We start from the raw sequence: 22,242 nt of genomic DNA, 5'->3' as shown, positions 1-22,242 counted from the left end.
AAGACCTCAGCAGCAGCAATATTTACGGCAGACAGTAAGGGGAGGGAAGCACAGTCGGGGTGCACACAGTTCCAGGCGGCATATGGCCTACACTCCTCATTTGCAACTACCCTCTGGCATGCACACATGCCTGCCACCCAAGGGTGTCAGTTGTTGACCTGAAGTAGCAGCGCCAATAGCTATAGGGTGACCAACTGGCATAGGTGCAAATTCAGGATGGTGAGTGTAAAAATTCAGGACAAAGGGACAAAATTCAGGACAAAAATTGAGAACAAAAAGACAAAATTCAGAACAAAACTTCGGGATAAAAGGTTTTACAGACACATCAGTGGTGGTCGCACAATAGTATATAAGTAAGTAAATAGACAACCATCTAAGTACAAGTCAAAATAAGTTTATATTAGGTTGAGACAATTGCGCACTTCACGGTTTTCAGTATGGCTGCAACTTGCTACCTTAGATGATTCAAAATTTGCACTTCGCTCCAGCAGGTACATTAGTCACCAGACAATGGTGAACCACACCTGAATGTAAGTGAGGCCACTTTTATTGTTGATTGAAAACTACTGGATATACAAGGAACTTTGCAGTGCCAGCCCCCAGTAACAAAACCGCTCTCCCCCTTTCCAGCCTCCCAGGAAAACACCCGATGCCTGGTCCAGCCAGTCCTGCCTCGCTACCACCCTTCAATGGCGCCCCTCATTTTCACTTAGACGGTCTCTCATGTGTATTTAATTTCTCTTATAGTGTTACTCATCCCAATTATTTAGGGCAGGGTGTTGAAGTGCGTTACATAACACTCATAGTAACGTGAAAGTCAATGTATAGGAAATGTTGCTCAAGATAATGGGTGCTACAAGGTGTAATGATTCTTTTATCTATTATTCAGTCTTTCACCATTCATTCTGTCCTTCCATCTATGTGCCCATTTATATCCAAACACATTCAACCATTTGCAAACCTATCCACCATATATCCTTCCATCCATCATTTCACTCATCCATCCCTCCATTCACCCTTTCACTCATCCATCCATTATTCATCTGCCCACCCTTTCACATCATCCATCCGTACAGTCATCCACTCTTCCACCCATCCATCTATTCATTCATCTATCCAGATATTTACCCTTTCACCCATCCAGCCATTCATTCACTTGCTCATCCATCCACCCAGTCACTTATCCTTCCACCCATTCAGTCATTCATCCTCCCTTTCTCTCTGCATCCCCGTTTCACTTATCCATCCATCCATCATCCACCCACCCACCCATCCATCTACTCATCCATTCATTAATTCCATCCATTGATCCTATTACTCATCCATTCTTTCACTCATCCATCCATCCGTTCTCTCATCTATCCACCCTGTCACTTATTCACTCATCTATCCATCCTTTTGTCCATCTACCCCCTTTCACACATCCATCCATCCATCCTTTCACTCATCTATCCACCCATTCACTCGCCCATCTAAGCTTTCACTCATCCATCCATTTTCACACACCCATCCACCCTTTTTCCCATCCATCTACCCTTCCACCCATAGATCCATCTAATTACCTTTTCTCTCATCCATACTTCCACTCTTTCACTCATCCATCCATCCTTTCTTTTCTTATCTATCCATTCACCCTTTCATACATCCTTTCAGTAATCCATCCAGCCATTCACACATTCCTTCACTTATTTACTCACCCACCTTTTCACATTATGAGCTGAGCCTTTGTCTGCAGAGTTGCAGACAGAAGAGGCCCATCAAGAACTTCATCTTCAAGGCGTGGGGTGGGTGTAAGTTCACTATGCCCCTGCAATTAGGCAGTCTGAAAACGTAGACGTCATGAGTCATGCATGATGCAGAGTGCCAGGATGTGAGGTAACTGTGACATGGTGTTGTTACCAGGGCTTTAAGCGGTGTAAAAAAACTGGGGTGTCTCTTCAAAGGGGGTGTTCGATGTAATTAAGGGCGTGGTTCAAAAAACCTAGGCTAAAAATCAGCGCTTAGCATAGTGTTCTGTCCAACTGGTATTACGTTGTTTATGTCATTGCATCCAGATATATACTACAGCAAGTATCATTACACCAACAACAAGCCAGTACTATTGGCTTTGTCAATGGTTGTTAGTTGCTTAAAATAAAAAAGCAGCAACCATGGTGTAATTACGGAACCACCCGTTCCGTCCACTCACGCACACACGCATGCATACACCCCGAGGGTATAAACAAACGGGCGCGAGACCGCTCGTGGTCTTCGACCCAGAATAGTAACAACTGTCTGTGTGTAGTTATTGAATTAGATAAGGCCCAAACCTATGACCTAGGTCTTCCTTGCCACCGGTGACCTGCATCACCACACTGGCGATGAGGCAGGTCTGTTCCACGCCTCGTCCCCACGGACACACGTCGGCTCTAGAGCCTCGTGCCCGCTGTGCTCGCGCTCCAAGCACTCGAGCCGCTGCCAAGACCCTGTCGCGGGTGCCCACCACGCACGCTGCCTGCACCCATCTGGTGCAAAGTCCCCAGGCGCTGCGAACCGCGGGTGCCTACCCGCTCGCTGCCTGCACCCGTCCAGTGCAAAGTCGCACAGGTGCTGAGGATCGCAGGTGCCTACCTCGCACAATGCCTGCACCCGCCTGGCGCTTGGCCGGTGGAAGCTTCTCATCGCGCCTGGACCGGCGCTCAGATGAGGCCTCCCAGGGTGGTGGCGGTCGACAGCTGCGCTGCAAGCGCGCCCTCCCGGACGCTCCTGCCCGCAAGACCGGCCCTACCCTGCCTCCCTGCCGTGCTCGCACCCAGGTGGTGCAGCCGGTGGGTGAAGAACTGCGATTTGACTCTGCACGTCGACGCGTGCTCGCACGGGGGGGACTGCATCGGCCCTCGTGAGCTGGGGCCTACAAGAAGCGTGCCCCCACCGCCCTCACGAGGGCTGCCTGGTGCAAGACAACACGGGAACAGCGCTGCACGTGCGGCCCTCCAGCACGCCTCCACTGCTTGTGTGGCAGCGCTCTGTCAGCCCTGCCTGCCCAGAGCTACAACCACGCCCGGGAGAAGGGGTGAGGGCATAGGCAGCCAGCCCTGCCCACAAGGCCGAAGCATACCCCTCCCCTCCGTCGAGGGGCACACCCAGACATAGGGGGACTGCTGAGCATGCCACAGAGGGCTCGGTGAGCCTCACGCCCAAGAAGCACTGGTGCCCACTCACAGCCGGGCGCCCACCCGGCAGTACCTGCACGCAAGGGAAGACGTCACGCCCATGCACAAGGGACCTCCGCAGCACCGCGCAGACGGCCACGCCAGGGAAAGATGAGTAATCCAGCCGCCACCGGTGGGGCTGCCCTGTCCACGGCGCCAGTTCCTCCACATACCGTGCTCCAGGCCCCCCTCCTCAGCATGCCGTCCTTAAGGCTCTTGCCCCAGTCCAGGCCACACAACTCGCCCCTGCCCCTCCTGGCCACGGCACTGCTGCCCCACTACTGCCTTTCAGCGAACTCTCGGACCCGCACACCGCCGCGGCAAGATGGCGCTCCTGGATTGGTCGCCTGGATCACTATTTCGTAGGTGTAAGGGAGACAGACGGAAGAGTGAAAAGGTCGCTCCTCATGTGCCATGGCGGAGCCGAACTGTACGACCTATTTGAGACTTTGCCAGACAGAGGCGAAAATTAAGACTACGCAGGGGCGGTTGCTGCGCTAAATCGCCACTTTGATCCCCAGATCAACCCGGACTACGAGTGGTTTAAGCTACGGCAGCCGCGGCAAGGGGAAACTGAAACCATGGATTCCTACTATGCTCGATTGAGAAAACTTGCCACCTCTTGTGAACTCCCCGATCAGAGAATAGAAATCCGCGCACAGCTCATTCAAGGTTGTCGCTCGGTCCAGCTGAGACGTCTAGTCCTACGGCAGCCTCGCATTTCCCTTGACGACATCTTGGTCCTTGCCAGGTCTCACAAACTGTCCAATGCTTGAGCTGACGAGATGGAGGCGGCCTTGAATCGCCCGGCACCACCACGGACACCTACCATCAAGGAGGAGAAGGTAGACGCAATCCGCAGATGGCCTCAACAGCCCTGGGGAGGACCCAGGGCTCCGCAGCCCTCCATGTGCAGCAACTGCGGAATGGAGCATCCCCCAGGGGGGAAATGTCTGGCAAAAGGGAAAACATGCTCACAGTGCGACAAAATCAACCATATCACTAAAGTCGGCCGGAGCAGTGGTGGGCGGCGCAACGCCACGGGCCTGCGGGGACTCGCACAAGGAGTGCAACAACTGTCTCTGGAAGATCCAGGTCCCTGCAGCGACGTCTCAATATCAAACTTTCGACCTTGAAGGGGAGGAAGAGGATGTCTTCTTTGTGTCATTCTTTGGCAGAGAAGGCTCTAGAAGACGACCACCACCAATGTGTGACATCTCCGTAGCAGGTTCACCGGTGCACACCCTGATAGACACAGGGGCGTCGGTCAATGTGATGGACAGCATCCAATATGAGAAGCTGACGCCTCGCCCGCCCCTCCAACCATCCAGAGCGAAGATATACACGTACGACAGCGATGAGACACTCGCTCTGCGAGGGGTCATGGAGGTGGAGGTCACCAGCAATGGCCAGAGTCTAAGAACAAGATTCCACGTGACGGAGGGAAAGAGAGTAACCCTCCTCAGCTGCCACACAGCAGAGGACTTAGAGCTGGTGTTCTTCGCCAATCAAGTACACGAGTTGCACGCACGAGAAAGACCTCCCCATGCTGTTCCAGGGCTTGGGCTGCCTCAAGGGGAAGACTTTTAAGCTACATGTGGACCACAAAGTCAGGCCCATGGCGCTAAGGCACCGGAGGGTGCCGTTCCACCTGCGGCCACAGGTGGAAGAAGAACTCCAAAAGCTGGAAGACTTAGGGGTCATTGAAAAAGTGTTGGGCCCAAGCCCGTGGGTCTCACCCCTCGTTGTCACCCCAAAACTGAAACAACCTGGAGCCATTCGACTGTGGGTCGACATGTGCCTACTGAACAAGGCCATGAAACGAGAGTGTCATCGCACGCCTACGATGGATGACATCGTTGCTAACTTGAACGGTGCCAGGTGGTTCAGTAAGTTGGACCTCAATGCGGGATACCACCAACTAGAGCTCCACCCCGACAGCCACAACCTCACCACATTTTCCACACACGTCGGCCTACATCGCTACAAAAGGCTAAGCTTCGGCGTCTCCTTGGCGGCCGAGGTATTCCAGAACGCCATAAGGGAGACGCTCTCTGGACTGTCTGGGGTTATCAACCTGAGCGACGACATCCTTGTCTTCTCCAAGGGCCACACTGCAATGCCTTTCAGACAATGGACTCACCTTGCACAGAGCCAAATGCTCTTTTTACCAGGAGTCGGTCGACTTCTTCGGCTACATCTTCTCCAGGGAGGGCCTACGCGTCGACCCGAAGAAGGCGGAAGCCATCCGGACAGCGCCAAGACCGACGACGGCGACTGAAGTCCGAAGCTTCTTGGGGATGGCCACATACTGTGTCCGGTTCATTCCCAGGATCCTAACCAAAGCTGGACAACCATGGACCTGGTCAGCTAAGGAAGACACAGCATTCCAGGCCATCAAAGATGCACTGATCGACGACTGGGTCATGGCATACTTCCGCCCAAACAGACGCACAGAGGTCGTCGTGGACGCCAGCCCTGTCGGCCTGGGGGCTGTCCTCATGCAATAAACGGAGTCAAGGGACTGGGTACCCACTGCTTACGCCAGTTGGGCGCTGACCGCCACAGAAATGAGATATGCCCAAATTGAGCGGGAGGCACCCGGCCATAAAGTGGCCGTGCCACTTCCACTTATACCTCTACGGCCATGACTTTCAGGTGATCACAGACCACAAGCCTCTCGTCCCACTGTTCACGGGAACCGCCAGGCTTGCACCCCCCCGGATTGAGAGATGGACCGTACAGCTGCAGACATTTCGTTTCGAGGTACACTTCCGGCCAGGAGCCAACAATCCAGCTAATTTCTTATCGCGTCATCCAGGCGCGCCCATGCCATCCCGCACGCAGATGGATGTGGACGACGCTGAAGAATTCGTGCAGATGATCTCACTGGAGGCGTGCCCCGTTGCTCTCATGCTGGAAGATGTAGGGAAGGCCACAGAGTCCGACGAATGCCTTACGAGAGTGAAGAGCACGTTGATCAATCGAAACTGGAAGCATTTCCTGGAGGGTGTCAGCTCCCTCACAGCCAAGCAGCAATGTTTTCGACAGCAAGTATGGAAGGCCCAGAGTGAGCTCAGCGAAGGTCCCCACGGGGTGGTCCTCCGAGGAACATCCCTCCTGATCCCGACCAGCCTACAGGACGAGGTGATCCACCTGGCGCATCAGGGCCACCAAGGCGCATCCAAGACCGAAGCCAGACTTCGAAGTAAGGTGTGGTTCCCTGGGATGGATGCCATGGTGGAGGAGATGGTGCGCAACTGCCACTCGTGCAACATCACAAGCGGTGACCCAGTACCTCACCCCGTAATTACCGAAGACCGATGTCCAGACCCACGGTCCAAATTGAGCACCGATTTCGGATCTTTCCCTGTTGGACGGAACACCTTCGTGCTTATTGACTCACACTCACGATTCCCGGTGGTAGAAGTGGTGCCTTCCATGGCGTTCGCCCATGTTCAAGCGCTGCTGGATCGCACGTTCGCAATGATGGGCCTGCCTGAAGAGATCCGGTCAGACAACGGACCGCCGTTCCAGGGCCGAAACTTTCAAGCCTATCTGACTTCCAGGGGCATCAAGCACAGGAAGATTACCCAGGCGAAAGTAGAGGTGGAGCGGTTCATGCGGACGCTGAACCGGGCACTCCGCATCGGGGTAGACAAGGAAGTGGACACCGAACAGTGTCCATCACAATTTCTCAGCGCCTACCGCCAAACCCCACATTGCACCACTCGGTGTGCCCCAGCACACCTACTGTTCCAAAGAACCCCCAGAGACTGCGTACCGGCTGACCCGTCCTGGAGTCCTCCGGAGCTAGATCGAATGCCACACAAGGAAGGAGGAAACAGTCAAACGACAAAGCAAGTCAGGCTCGGAGAGCCTAAACCATGAACATTGTCGTTGGAGACAGAGTGATAATGAAAGATCGCCACCCAAACTGGAAGTTCCGCACCGCGTATGAACCGTTAGTATGGGAAGTGGTTAACACTCAAGGAACCATGGTGACAGCCAGGAGAGGCACCCGAACAGTCACACGAAATACATCCTGGTTCAAGAGAGTCCCCAGGGATCGCAGAAATGTTGACCAACCAATTGAGGAGCCAGGGTGGGGAGACGAAACCATATCGGCAGAAACCTCACCGAGCCGACAACAGGAAGTACCGACGCGACTGCCGAGAGAACCAGAAGTGACAACAACCAGAAGGGAACCTGCGGAGTGTGAGACCATTCCCGTCGAGGACCCGGCTGGGTCGGGAGCAAATAAGAGCACCCGGAGCCAGAAGTATGGCCTCCGGCCGAACCCGACCCCGAGTCAGAGACTGAAGGACTTTGCATGGTGTGCGCACAAAGTCTGAGTCCTCCCCGGAGGATGGTCCATGCATCCGAAAGATTGGAGGGATGTAATGACGGAGCCACCCGGCCCGTCCACTCACGCACACAGGCATGCATACACCCCGAGGGTGGGCCCGGGTGGGCCCGCCCGCCCAAGGGTATAAATAAATGGGCACGAGACCGCTCGTGGTCTTCGGCCCAGAATAGTAGCAACTGTCTGTGTGTAGGTATTTAATTAGATAAGGCCCAAACCTGCGGCCTAGGTCTTCCTTGCCCCCGGTGACCTGCGTCACCACACATGGCTTTGTTGAATATAATATTGAAATTACTCCGGTTAAAAAATGATGAGACAGTGAAAGAACGATAACCCGTTCTTTTCAACTTATTTTACAGGCTTCTTTATATGAACTGTTTTCTAACATTGCGAAAGTTGCAGCATTAGCGTTTTACCTTTCATCTTACAGAATGCCCTGCTGTACACTGAGGCAGGAGGAGGCCACTACATGCTTTACCCCAGCCCAGACTGCCCCATTGTCATTCTGTATGTGGCAATCAGCCCCGTACAGAATGACAATGGGCGGGGAGGGACTTCTCTTGTGCTCAAGGAGGAGCGCGAGGTGCCCCATCAGGGAAGTGAGGCCTCTCACAGGGAAGCAGTGCTGTTCCCTGTGATGGACAAAATTACGGACAAAAGGTGCCCTTAAAAGGGTTCCTCACGGACAACGGACGTGAGGTCCAAATTACGGACTGTCCGTGAAATTTACGGACGGTTGGTCACCCTAAATAGCTCTCGTGCCAGGCAGCCCCAGCCCAACCGCCGCCTTTGCTCTGATTGGCTGATTGGTGTCAATAGCAAGCGCTGCAGCTGTGGAAGTTGATGCCTCTCAGGGCCAAGAGCAACGAATATACAAAAAGAAACGTGTACTAGGGTGTGCATTGGTAAACTCCACTACGCTGCGCTTGTTCTTGTTTTTGTCAAACTCTACATTCTGCTGTAAAAACTGTGAACTCTGCCGGCAGAGCAGAGTTGACCGACCACTTTTAATTAGGAATTAATCATGTGGATGGCTGTCTGAGACCCAAATACATGGGTGATAGCGTTTTTTTAGGACTTTATTCAGAGATACATATTTCCTCGAAGTTGCTACTTTCCAGTGATTCTCTCTTATCAATGTGTTTTCAATTGTATTTTCCTGAAGTTCTCTGTCCTTGTGTTTCAAATCAGTAACGTCTCTTACTGCAAAGGTTACATTGAGTCCAGGTTATTATATCGCCTTCTGCCAGATGTTGCAGTTGGTCTGCATCTGGAGTTTGAAGTTGCTGAAGGTCAAGGCATCTTCGGTTTCGTGTATGTGGTGAGTTTTGTTTTGAGGTGGATTTAGGGATAACTATAATTCATGGCTATAACTCATTGTAAAGAGGGTGTTTTCAGGATTCCATTCATGATACATTGCCTAACCTCATATTTTTTTTTATTTTTTTAATTTTTATTTTTGGAGCAAAACAAAGATAGTATGTACAGTCCCATCCATCGTGATCCCACATAGAAGTTACTAGGTGAATGAAGCGGTACAGTGTTTACAATAATCAAACTTATAACATCCACATTAGTGCAAAGCATTTCAGGTCATATCGAGCCTAACCTCATATTTACTCGTAACAGCAGAGTAGGTATCTTCGGTTGAAGCTAGGTATATAGTTTTAACTTTAAACTAGTTCTGGGCAATCAACTGAGATGGTGTGATGAGTGAGTGTAGGTGTGTACTCTAAGGCCCAGAATGTCAGTGTTGAAAATCCCCGCCTCAGAGATGTGATAATTGATAGCAAATCATGGAGCCAGCCTAGCTATTGTGCTGGATTGTTTAGATATGTTTGGATTACCATATGTTACAAGATCTTTCAAAGTGTGGACTTGTGCCCTGAAGAATTTTGAGCAGTGGTGTCTAATTCTGTTAGCTCGTGTCTGGGTTGGAGTTGTTTCCTGAGCAGTGGATTAATACTGAGTGTTGTGGCATAAAGAGCAGGGTATGCATAGTGGGCTGAAGTGATGAGCAGTGGAGGGTGTGTAGAGTGAAGGGAGAGGTAAGGTGTTTTGATGTGTCTGTTAGTTGTGTCATGTTGAAACGTATAGTTCTTGTATGGTGTATTGTGATTGGGTCTGTGTGAACCTGTGAAGCGTGCTGTCTCACAACTCCATGCAGGTTTTAAAAAAGTTCACCTGCTTTCATAATTGCAAATGGTCAAAGCATTTTCTTTAATCAAAGGCTTCACCGCAGCACGTAAAATCCCTGAGTCACGTAGGACTGGGATCATAAGTCACCTATCTTGTCTTTGGCTGGAATGCGCTGCTTCTCAATTGCCTGATCCTTGAAGTCAGAGGGTGGGGCTTCTGCAACATGAGGGACCATGGGGAACCACAATAGAATCCACTCATCACTTCATCTCCTTCTGCCTGGAATGTGAAGGAAGATATCTTTCTAATGGGGAGAGCTGTATTACTGAGACACTAGGAAGGCCACAAAGCATCTGAGCAGAAATCAGATGTTGAATGCCACACAAATTCCAATAGATTCACTTTAGGCAATAATGTTGCATCAGAAATTGCTGATTGTTAGAAATTTGGGGCTGGGGGTGAATAAAGCAAAAACCACAATCCTTGTCAGGGTGAACCACAAAAGTCACAAAATTAACCTGTGCTTAACACTCTTGTAGCTTGGCACAAAAACAGTAAGGATTAATTTAGAGGCACTGTGGGCCCCATTCACAGAACTAACTTAAGACAAAATCCTAAACTTACTACCATTTTCGTATTCACAGAAGACACTTACTCATTTTGGTATTCACAGAAGACACTTACTCATTTCGGTATTCACAGAAGTTAGGAGTCCTAACTTTAGGACTCCTAAATGCCTTCTGTGAATATCGAAAGTCTTAAAGTTAGGATTTTTCTCAGTTTAGTAGTAGTAAAGTTAGGACTCCTAACTTTAGGACTCCTAAATGCCTTCTCTGAATACCGAAAGTCTTAAAATTAAGATTTTTCTCAATTTAGTAGTAGTAAAGTTAGGACTCCTAATTTTAAGACTTTTAGTATTCACAGAAGGCATTTAGGAGTCCTAAAGCTGGGAGTCCTAACTTTACTACTACTAAATTGAGAAAAATCTAAATTTTAAGACTTTCGGTATTCACAGAAGGCATTTAGGAGTCCTAAAGTTAGGAGTTCTAACTTTACTACTACTAAATTGAGACAAATCCTAATTTTAAGACTTTCGGTATTCACAGAAGGCATTTAGGAGTCCTAAATATAGGACTCCTAACTTCTGTGAATACCGAAATGAGTAAGTGCTTTCTGTGAATACCGAAATGAGTAAGTGCCTTCTGTGAATACCAAAATAGTAGTAAGTTTAGGATTTTGTCTTAAGTTAGTTCTGTGAATCGGGCCATGTGTTAAGTATATTTATGCAGTACACAAACAGAACTAAAGTGAGAACACAGCACAATAAAAAATCCAACACCAATTTAGAAACATAGAATAAATGTAGAACATTATTTTGTGCCAAAATTACAAGAATGCAATCAGTGGATCTGGAGTTATGATTTTTGAAAAATGTTTGTACATACTAGCACCTACAAAATTGAAGCTCTAATCCTGGACATCTAGTCATGCAAAATCGAGGCAAAGTCGGATGTTATGGCCGACCCTAATGGAGACTACACAAAGTGAGTAGGACCCAGTCTCAGTCTGGACTTAGTAGAATGTCTCTGATGGTAAAGTTCAGTGGGGCAAGGCAGCTGGTAGTATCCAATGAGGAGGCATCATTTGCATCCGTCGGATATCTCCAGCAGGACAAAGCATCAGGCTTTAGCCGATGAGAGCTCCATGTGGACGGATATCCCTTCTGAGAGGAGCCACAAACCAGGATTTGCTGCTGCAGAGAAAAACGTTGAGGGAGCTACCATGAAGTTAGATTGACTGGGGATTCCCCTTGGGCGGATAGCGAGAGGTAGGTCCTGGTCTCCTGCTAGTTCTTAGAGCAAATTCAGCTGGAAAGCTTTTAAGTCCCAAGTTTTGGGAGTTGGCTGTTTGGGCACCTTTAGCTCTACGTCCAAGGGTCCAGGACTGGCTGGGCACCACTTAGTGGGTGCGGCTCACTTCATGCAGGTGCAAGGAATATAGCGGTACTGGCTTGGATCCCGACCCGTGGATGATTGGTGAAGAGAATATTTTTTCTCATACTGCTGCATCTAACATCAGCCTGTAGAGGATCTCTGACCCTTTGTAAATTCCTGGAGCAACTTATGCCAACGGTGCCCCTCTTGTGGGTCCCTGTCAGGAGACAGAGGGCTACCGTTCTTACCATTTCGACCTCTGTTTAGAAGGCATAATACAGTGAAGTGGCCCTACTTGGACACCTGTGAGTTCCTTAGAACACTTTGGCCTCTGCCATTGTTAACATTTTTACTTCTGACTTCCATTTTGTGTACTATAGACATATCTTGAATTCTGTTGATGGCCCCCGCCCTCTACCTGTCGTTGGCATTCTTTCCAGCTTGGTTTGTTCTTTAGCGCCCTGAAGAAGGTTGTCTGTATCACACCAAAACATGCATTGGCACGACTACAAACGGATTGTGAACCAGAAGAAAGGATTGTTATCACTTTGATAAATTATTTGCTTTAAAGAAGTAACCAAAAAGATTCATAGTGCAGTGTATCATTTATTTTTGTATTGTTTATCCATGCAAATTAAGCTCCTATTAGGGTATGAAAGAAGTTATATGGTAAACTCAGTCTGCATCTAAGGCTATAGTCTGGTTCCACAAGCTATATTATTTTTAATGGTCTGAGCTTGAATGAGATAGAATGAATGAAGTATGACTTATGTTAGTATGAATGTGAATTCAATATTTTTGTATGAGTGGAGTATCGAGTTGCTTGTTAATTGTTCTGTATATTGTATATCATTTTTGGGACATTTATATGTGATTTGAACTTCTACGGATAAACCATGATTATGTACTTAAACAGTATGAGTTACAAAAAACTGAGATGTCTATAAACAAAAATACATTTGACTCATCGGGTCTCCAAATTATTGAAGAAACGTTCTGTAAAAAACTGGTATGTTTCCCTAAAAGCTGTTCGAACTTTAATTGTCACTTCGAATTGAACGTTCGCTATATATCGGATCAGACTCACCTGGCCCCAATTCTATTATGGCACTGCCTTTAGATAAGGGAATCTGTTAACTTTACCCAACAGTTCATTCACGATTATCTGTCTTTGGAACACATTCATAGAAACCCTTGGATCATGTATGTAAAAAACACTTTAAGTTCGCAAGGTTTAGAAGCAATCTTTAAAACCCCAAGTAAATGCTTAATTATCTCAAAGAAAGAGATATAAACTTGTGTTTTTGATTTAATGGCAACAGAAAGATATAAAAATATCAGCATCAAATACATGGTACGTTCCTACCTGGAAGGGCTGGTTGTCAACGTAGGATTAACATCATACTAATACTCTGTGACAAATCAATGCCATAGATTTATATTACTTAGGTTTCGGTTAAATCTTATCACGTGCATGTTTAGCCACCAAGCTGGAATTGTTTCCTTACAAGCCCTTCCGTTTTGCCCATGTGACTGTGTGTCCTCTCAATCTAACTATAGAAGACAGCTGAGACGATCGGGACTCTGGTTTCTTATGCGCTTAAAGGCGCTCTATGATTCACACCTATCTAATGGAATAAAAAGGGTGACATACGCAGATACGGAGGCTAACTGCTTAAGTAGTTGCAACGTATTGAAAACATTTGGGGACCAGAAGAAAATCGTAACCCAAACTGATGATTTAAAGAACACTTTTTCCGATCAAACACGAAGGAAGGTTCGACTAAGGAGTATTAAACAAGACGTACCTGATTGATTGAAGGTCCGGTCTTTGAAGAGTGGAAATATTAAACAAACACTCAATAAAGAAGATTTGATGTTTTAATCTGTTCTGTCCTGAAGAAGGTGTTTTATACATAAAGAGACACTGAAACGCGTCGACATAAGGACTTTTCATTGTTGTATTAATTGTATACTGTATATAATGAATGTACTTTGTATATTGACCAATATATGCAAAAGAGTATAATAGTATAGGCAACATTGAAAACCAATGTGATTTTAATTGATTTTTAGAAAAAGGAATGTTTTTTACAGTCATGTTTTTATAAAATAAAAATCAAGAACAGTACATATATCTACGTGTGTGCCTATACTATATGAATGGTTTGTTACAATTAGGGATGGTCATTGTAATAAATAATTAGCTATTTTGATAAATTTAATTGAATACACAGAAAGGAAAAACTTTTTTGTTTAATACTTGCATTACCCGGTCCTTTCTGGGTGTTTTGGGAAACTCTCTCTTTTTTGAGACTCTCAATCTAACCTACATATTTTCTTTTTTTGTAAGTTTTACTAGGAACACAGCAAAAAAATGTATACTCCCAATCATGCGCAAACACAAATTTAGACAATTCCGCCCAGGATTGTTCTTTTTACAATAGTTGCCTGATCTCCTTGTTTGTTATTGTGTTGCATCCTTTTTATGTCATTCTCTACACACTACAAGATTGTACAACAGTTTGGAACGAATTATACATTTTATCTGTTTTTAATGATAGTTTGTAATAGGATATTTTCACTATCACATTTAATATAAAAAAATGATGAATGTCCTTGTTTGTATATTTGAACTTTTATGATCCTTAAGAATATGGATCGAATAAAGTGATTTGATGAGGATGATTGGCATATGGCTGTTCAATCTGTAATGACATACGGAGAAAAAAACGATGGATTTAGACCCAGATCTATGTACTGGGGTGAATGATTTACATAGTTCAGCATTCTGTCCATCAATTGTTTTTTTTTTGCATTTATAATCCCTGAATGGAAGCATCTCTCTTCTGAGATAGTCAGGACCACTGTTGTTTTTGACCTGCTTTGAAAGTTAGTCCCTTTAAGAACAAACAATGGGGCATATTAGCAAGGGCTTTATCGCCCCTTAGCACGTACTTTTTGGCGCTAAAGCGGCGATTTTTTTATCGCCCTATCAGCAAGCTGTCGCTAACAGGCGTTAGCGACAGCTTTCTGGCAATTGCGGCCGGTTTTCCCATCGCCTTGCATGCCAGCGAAGATTATCGCTAATGACATGCAAGGAAGGCATTCCCAACTAGAAGCGACTGAAAACAGTTGCTAACACTACTTCCCCCAATTACCAACGCAGGCAAAGCGATAAAAAAAGTCACGCTAAGCGCGATTATCGCTAGTATTTAACACCTGCTGAAAACCTGACTTACCTGTATTCCTCAATGGGAGGTGGATTTTCAGGCTAAGTTCACCATGGCGCTATTGCTTGAATATCGCTGGATTTCCAGCGATATTCAGGCATTTCGCCGCTATCGCTGGATATTTTATCACAGTGGAGATAAACATTGCTAATAGCATGTTTTCTCTGCTAAAATATCCAGCGATAGGCAGCGATAAAAATAAATGCGCAAAGCGCGTTTTGCAATAAATATCGCAAGTTCTTGATAATATGCCCCAATATGTCTATGAAAGCCTACCTAAACAAGCAGGATGGAACAAGATTAAGGTCCCTGATAGACTGTGCAGACTGCATTATTCAGTGGTCAGAAAAAACATTCTGCAGTGGCTGTCAGCTATTCAAATTAGAGGAATTCTGAATCAGAGGGCTGTTCAACTGAGTAGGGTCTTACCATCACCCCGAATTTCCAATTAAACACTTTGGTATTTACAGAGATCTTCAGAAAGTGGGGATTTCCAGTTACAGATCTTTTTGCATGTTATTGGAAAAACTCTTTTCTTACTACGATTTGTTCCAAAACCAAGAAAAATGACTTGTGGAATATAGATGCTGTTTCTTGCCCTTGGACTCAAGGTACCTTGTATGCCTTCCCCCTTTCTACTTGATAGCGAAATTCTTAATCAGGGTAAAGTCAGAGAGAGCATCTGTAATTCTGGTTGCTCCAGCTTGGAATCGCTCCTTAAATCACGAAGATGGGAATAAACGAGGAATGGTTCTTATTCTCACCCGAACCATCCTTCTAATTTAAACTCAAATGTCTCAGATGTCCTTTGTTGTCTCCAGTTAACAGCCTGGAATTTGGGAGGTTAGGCTTGAAGCGACTGTCTTCCTGATGGGTTAGCTGAAACAATTCGAGCAATGAGGAAGAAATCTATTTGAAATTAATACAATCATCAGTGGTTATCCTTAGGGAGATGGTTTGAAAACAGGGTTTGAGATCCTTTATCGTGCTCAAATGTATATGTTTTAAAGTTTCTCCAGGATGGCTTTGATTAGGTCTCAGCTTACACACATTAAATTTACAACGGGCAGCCATGAAAGCCTTTAGAGAAAACTGGGTGAGGTACTGGCTTCTTTTGAGGGATTCCTTAATATCAGACCTAATTTTAGGAATCCTTTACCTTCATGGAATTTTATTTTGGTTTTAAATGTTTTACAAAACCTTCCATTTAAATATCCAGACTCAGTGGATCTGAAATATTAAAAGTGTTTACTAATGGTGAGCACTACAGCAGAAAAAGAGGGGAGATGGTTCTCTTTCTGCCAAGCATCTGTATCTGAGAGTTTTTCCAGACAGTATCATCGTAAGGTAAGGCTCTTCTTTTTCCCTTAAAGTTCCATTCAAATAAAGGGGCCCATTAGGATGGCGGGCGGACTTTGTCAGTCCGCCATCCTGTCGTGGGAAGGGACCATCCGCCATAAGGGCAGGGGTCCCGTGCGTGGAATTAGGATGCACCCGCCACAGTGGCGGGTGCATCCTGCATTTTTAACATTGCGGCGGGCGGTGCTGAAAGCACCGCCCGCCGCAATGCTAAGAATGCATGTTGTGCGTTTCAAAGCACAACATGACAGGCGCAGTGCCTGCATTTTGTACTTTGAAACGCAGGGGGGTACCATAGGTACCCCCCATGTACACCCCTCCACCCCCCTTCACCCTGGGGGCCCGCAACGGGCCCCCGAAGCAAAGACCATGTGCCTGGCATAGGACCGCAGGCATCGTAATATGGTTGGCGGTGTCTCGCAGACACCGCCACCATATGTACGCACTTTTCCCGCCGGTTGCAAAGGCGACCGGCGGAAAAGCGGCGGATGGTCTTCCCGTCTGCCGCAGACCCCCCATCCATCCTAATGTAGCGGGGGGTCATTTCAGTGAGGATGGCAGGCGGATTGCCCCGCCAGGCCGGCGGTGCCTACCACCAGCCTGGCGGGGGCAATCCACCCGCCATCCTAATGGGCCCCCTAATTTGGAATAAGAAATTATTATTGCAGAATGTTTCCTCATTCTGCCGATTTTAATCAACTGGATGTGAGAGGAGCATTCCTAGCTTATTTGGAGAGAGTTTCTCAAATTAGGTGTCTGAATGCACTATTTGTAAAATGTGGTGCAGAGGAGGGGTATTTTTTTTTAATAGTTTCTAAGGGAGTTTGGGTTTACATAGGTGTCTATGGAGGCATGCATGCTTCATTTCTTAATGATTAGAACAGATCACTTTGGACTCAGAATAATATAATTACCGGTAATTAATTTAAGTATACTATTATCTATTTTGCATGCCATTTTCCCTTTTGTCTCCAAGGGAGTGCTTCTATTCCAGTGCATTAAGTCTATTGTTTTCAAGGACACCAGCTGATGGCAGTGATATTTTGATGATCACAAAAGTGTTCATGATGAACAAATGCTTAGTGTTTTATATGTGAAAAGAATGCTAAATAAGAAAACATAATTTTGCTCAAAGCTCTTCGGGAGTTTATTTATGATTAGGTATCCTCAAGGTAGTTTAAAGTTGCTCCTTCTCTTGTGCACTGGTAGCCTGTGTCCAGTCCAAAACAAACAACACGCCCACATCCTCCTTTCTATTTTCGGGCACTAACTAGTCAGTCAGATCAGTGCTGTTTTGAATTGGTTTGTCAAATTCTACTGTTTCCACATACCCTGCACACCGTTGTCAAATCGCCACAAGACAACCAATCAGCTGTGGGTTGTCAACACTGAAGCTCCATGTTTTAGCACTAATTTAAAAATACTAAATGAATGTTTTTTTTTACTGTTCTTCAAAAGGTTGTTTGTGTTCATATTATTCATTATCTGAACATTCCAAAGTTCACCTTATTTCTTTTGTTTATATTCTTGCATTCTTGCATTGTAACTACTGCCCCACACCAGTCTCAGATCAGCCACGTGACAGTCAAGCAGCTGCTGGTTGTCACCACTTACTGTTGGTGTTCATGCTCTCTTGCCTCCTGCTGCAAACTCAAAAGCTGGGCACCCTGTCACATGACAGAGGTGGCAGGCACCATAGGGTACTCTGGTGTATGTTGCTATTTAGTGCACTGGGAGAACTCTTGCCACCACAGCTGGTGTTAAATCCCTACCACCTTGTCCACCACCTCCTCTGAGTACTGGCATGTCAATAGGCCATCCCCAACAGGCAGCAGTCACTACTCTATCTACACTACTAAGAGCTGTTGTAAGTAAGGTGAGATACCACCTCCTTGTCCCACCACGTGAGTTACAGTTGCAATCAGGGGCACACAGTGTGTGGGCTCTCCTCTGGGGCTCCACTCTCGAGGCTGTAACCACACACTGTCGGACTCTCATTCCACTGTGCTGTTGCCAATAATCCCAGCTGTACTTTTACAGTGAAGACAGAAATGGCAAATTAATCAGTAAATCCAATAGGTCTGGCTATAATATTAACAGGTTAAATCAAGAAAACAGATTTGCCGCATGCCTATGTTTGCATGCATTAGCACATTAAAGCAAATCTTGGCTTTTCCAATGTTTGTTTTTCTAGTTGGCTGTATGCTTCATCTAGTGATTAATATGAGTCAGTGGATGTGGGTATGGGCTACTGGCCGTCTTTTTTTGGGGCCAGCATTTATTTTTCCTTATTAGACATTGGCCCAGAGCAAGACAATAAACAAGCGTTGGCAATGTGTTAAAATGAAGGAGGCCACATAGACAGGCCATCTAGGTAAACTTTATGGATTTATTCTTTAAGTTACTTCTTCAGTTATAGGTTACAGGAAGATGGTAAGTGATGTAATCTACCACTTAGTCCGCTCCTCTCTCACCCTCCCCCGGCTCTTCCCTACATGGTATACCCCGTTGCTCCTGCTGGAGGCTGCATTAGAATGTTCATGATTTCTCCTTGAGCGAGTCACCCGACAAGCTGGGGACACCTATTCTCCTGAAGACTTACAATAAAACAGTTAATGAACCTAGCGCTTTGGACAGTCATTACTACATTTCGTGGCGACGAGTGGAGGAAGCTGTGCCAGGGACAGCTGGGTGTCCCCCCCCCCTGGATCGTATTGAGAAGCTTGTTGGGATGCAACAGTAAAGGATGACTCACCGTTTTCCCTGGGGCAGCGGTATGAGCGTGGTCTTCCGATCTACATGGTGAGGCAGAATGTGCAGCTGCGTATAAGGGAAACGGCGTATTTGACAAAAGGAAATCCGGACGGGCGCATAGGAGATTTAGGGCTCCGTGCTAGCCACCTCTGAGCAGGTCAACCCCGGATCGGTCCCCTGCCTTGGTGTTTGTAGACCGGAGAACGGAAGCAGGTGAGCGGGCTGGAGAGGACAGCGCTACCGGCTCAACGAAGGGAGCAGCTTCGTCTGGGGCGATCTTGGCATTTCTGTCACGCCAGCAGGGCGTGAGGAGGTTCGGTGAACAAGGAGAGAGGTTTGCATAGCTCAGCAGGAGTCTATCGACGATGGGTGAGCACGAAGGACAAGACTCGGTGGGAAGAAATTTCTGTGACTGTAGCTTGGACCTCCCCTGACAGGAAGTTCCTGCCTTCACAATAGGAGCGCTTCCCTATGGACAAAGGTTGAAAAGTGAAACTAACGACTGGCAAAGAAAGAGGACTAATATCCTTTCACTGGGTGTTCGCCTAGCAGCTCATGAGTACACATACTATACAGTTTGTTTTAAATTATTGCCTGTGACAGCAAGTGCGGGGTTAGAAATTGTCTTATATATTTCCAACATCTTTTACACTCCTTCCAATAATATTGGAGTATTCCTATATTACATTTGTGCATTGCATCTCCCTTAGCTGAGGGTATATATAGGATTTTTGAAAGGGGTCAGCTTTTCATGGCAATGGCAGGAGCAGGAATGAGCCAGCCGCCACCATTTCTCAATGAGCTGAGTGGAAAAAGTGGGAAGGAATTTTTAAATCCTATCTCATAGCAATAGGGGGTGGTAACTACAACAATGTGAGGAAACAACATATTTTACTGCACAACTTAGAGATACATGGCAGGAAGGTTTTTGAAGACATTACAGGCAGACTAGTGGATGATGAGCAAGAAGAAGTTGAAGGGACAAATGTGTATGAGTATACCTTGAGGAAATTAGAGGAACATTTTAAAGTCAAACTTAATGTAGTACCGGAAAGACACAAGTTTTATAAGAGGGTGCAAAAGAAGGATGAGAAGGTCACAAATTATGTTGCAGTTTTAAGGGGGTTATCTGCCACTTGCGAATTTGGGCCATTGACGGATTCTATGATTAGAGATCAAATTGTGAGGTGTACTAATGATTCAAGGATCCAAGAAGAACTGCTCACCAGGAACCCTGATCTTGAGGAGGCACTAAGCATAGCTAAAGGGTTGGAGCATACAGCTTTGTGCATGAAAGAAATGAGAATTAATGAGGGAGTAAATAGAGAAAAGAGTGAGAACAAGGCGATGGCAGAGGGGGAGACTGTGTGTAAGGTTGGAGAAAAGGTGAAGGGCAGTCAACGAAGTAAAACCGAGGGTTTATTTTGCTTTAAATGTGGTAGCCCAAATCACTTGGCGAACAACTGGAAGTGCCCGGCGAGGGATGTGTTGTGTAGAAAATGAAATAGAAGGGGGCATTTCTCTAAAGTGTGTAAAAACATCAGTCAAACGGTACACGTCATAGAAAATGATGAGAGAGTAGATGGGGGAGAGAAAACTTATATTTTCCAAGTTGAAGATGAAATGAGCAATGATGAAAATACCTACCCTAAGTGTGAAATTACCCTTGATGGTGAGAAGTTCGATGTATTTGCCGATTCGTGTTCTCCCTTCACTTTGATTGACAACTGTGTATTTGAGGAGAAGTTTGCAAAACACAAGCCAGTGCTGGAGAAAGCTGACATAAATCCCGTGGGGTACTATAGGGAACGCATTCCCCTAGAAGGTATGGCAAGGATGATGATTTCATTTAAGGATAGGCATACCGTAGGAAAAGTCTATTTAACCACGAGGGGTTCTAGCCTCCTGGGGTGGAAACATCAAAAGGAGTTAGGGATTAAGCTAGACCCCAACAACAGAGAGCAGGTACTTCTAGTGGAACCTGAAAATATTGCAGAAAACCTGATCACAGAATTTAAGGAAGTGTTTGCTGAAAACCTGGGTGTTCTAAAGAACTACATGCATAGAATAAAGCTGAAAGAGGGGCAGTACAAGTAGTGCAAAAAACCTGATCTATTCCACTTCGCATGAGGGAACCTTTGGAAAGAGAGTTGGAAAAGCTGGTCAGTCAAGGGGTCATCATGGAAATTGAAAGCTCAGCGTGGTTGGCATCCCGACCAAGGATGGTGGAAAGAGCATAAGGCTCTGTGTGGACTTGCGAGACCTAAATGCCAACATACTGGTGGTGGCAGAGGGGGAGACTGTGTGTAAGGTTGGAGAAAAGGTGAAGGGCAGTCAACGAAGTAAAACCGAGGGTTTATTTTGCTTTAAATGTGGTAGCCCAAATCACTTGGCGAACAACTGGAAGTGCCCGGCGAGGGATGTGTTGTGTAGAAAATGAAATAGAAGGGGGCATTTCTCTAAAGTGTGTAAAAACATCAGTCAAACGGTACACGTCATAGAAAATGATGAGAGAGTAGATGGGGGAGAGAAAACTTATATTTTCCAAGTTGAAGATGAAATGAGCAATGATGAAAATACCTACCCTAAGTGTGAAATTACCCTTGATGGTGAGAAGTTCGATGTATTTGCCGATTCGTGTTCTCCCTTCACTTTGATTGACAACTGTGTATTTGAGGAGAAGTTTGCAAAACACAAGCCAGTGCTGGAGAAAGCTGACATAAATCCCGTGGGGTACTATAGGGAACGCATTCCCCTAGAAGGTATGGCAAGGATGATGATTTCATTTAAGGATAGGCATACCGTAGGAAAAGTCTATTTAACCACGAGGGGTTCTAGCCTCCTGGGGTGGAAACATCAAAAGGAGTTAGGGATTAAGCTAGACCCCAACAACAGAGAGCAGGTACTTCTAGTGGAACCTGAAAATATTGCAGAAAACCTGATCACAGAATTTAAGGAAGTGTTTGCTGAAAACCTGGGTGTTCTAAAGAACTACATGCATAGAATAAAGCTGAAAGAGGGGCAGTACAAGTAGTGCAAAAAACCTGATCTATTCCACTTCGCATGAGGGAACCTTTGGAAAGAGAGTTGGAAAAGCTGGTCAGTCAAGGGGTCATCATGGAAATTGAAAGCTCAGCGTGGTTGGCATCCCGACCAAGGATGGTGGAAAGAGCATAAGGCTCTGTGTGGACTTGCGAGACCTAAATGCCAACATACTGGTGGACAGATATCCCCTCCCGAGGATTGGCGAGATGTTGAACACCATA

Source organism: Lissotriton helveticus, chromosome 1_2 (genome assembly GCF_964261635.1).
Source record: "Lissotriton helveticus chromosome 1_2, aLisHel1.1, whole genome shotgun sequence".
NCBI lineage: Eukaryota > Metazoa > Chordata > Amphibia > Caudata > Salamandridae > Lissotriton > Lissotriton helveticus.
This window is presented reverse-complemented; position numbering follows the sequence as displayed.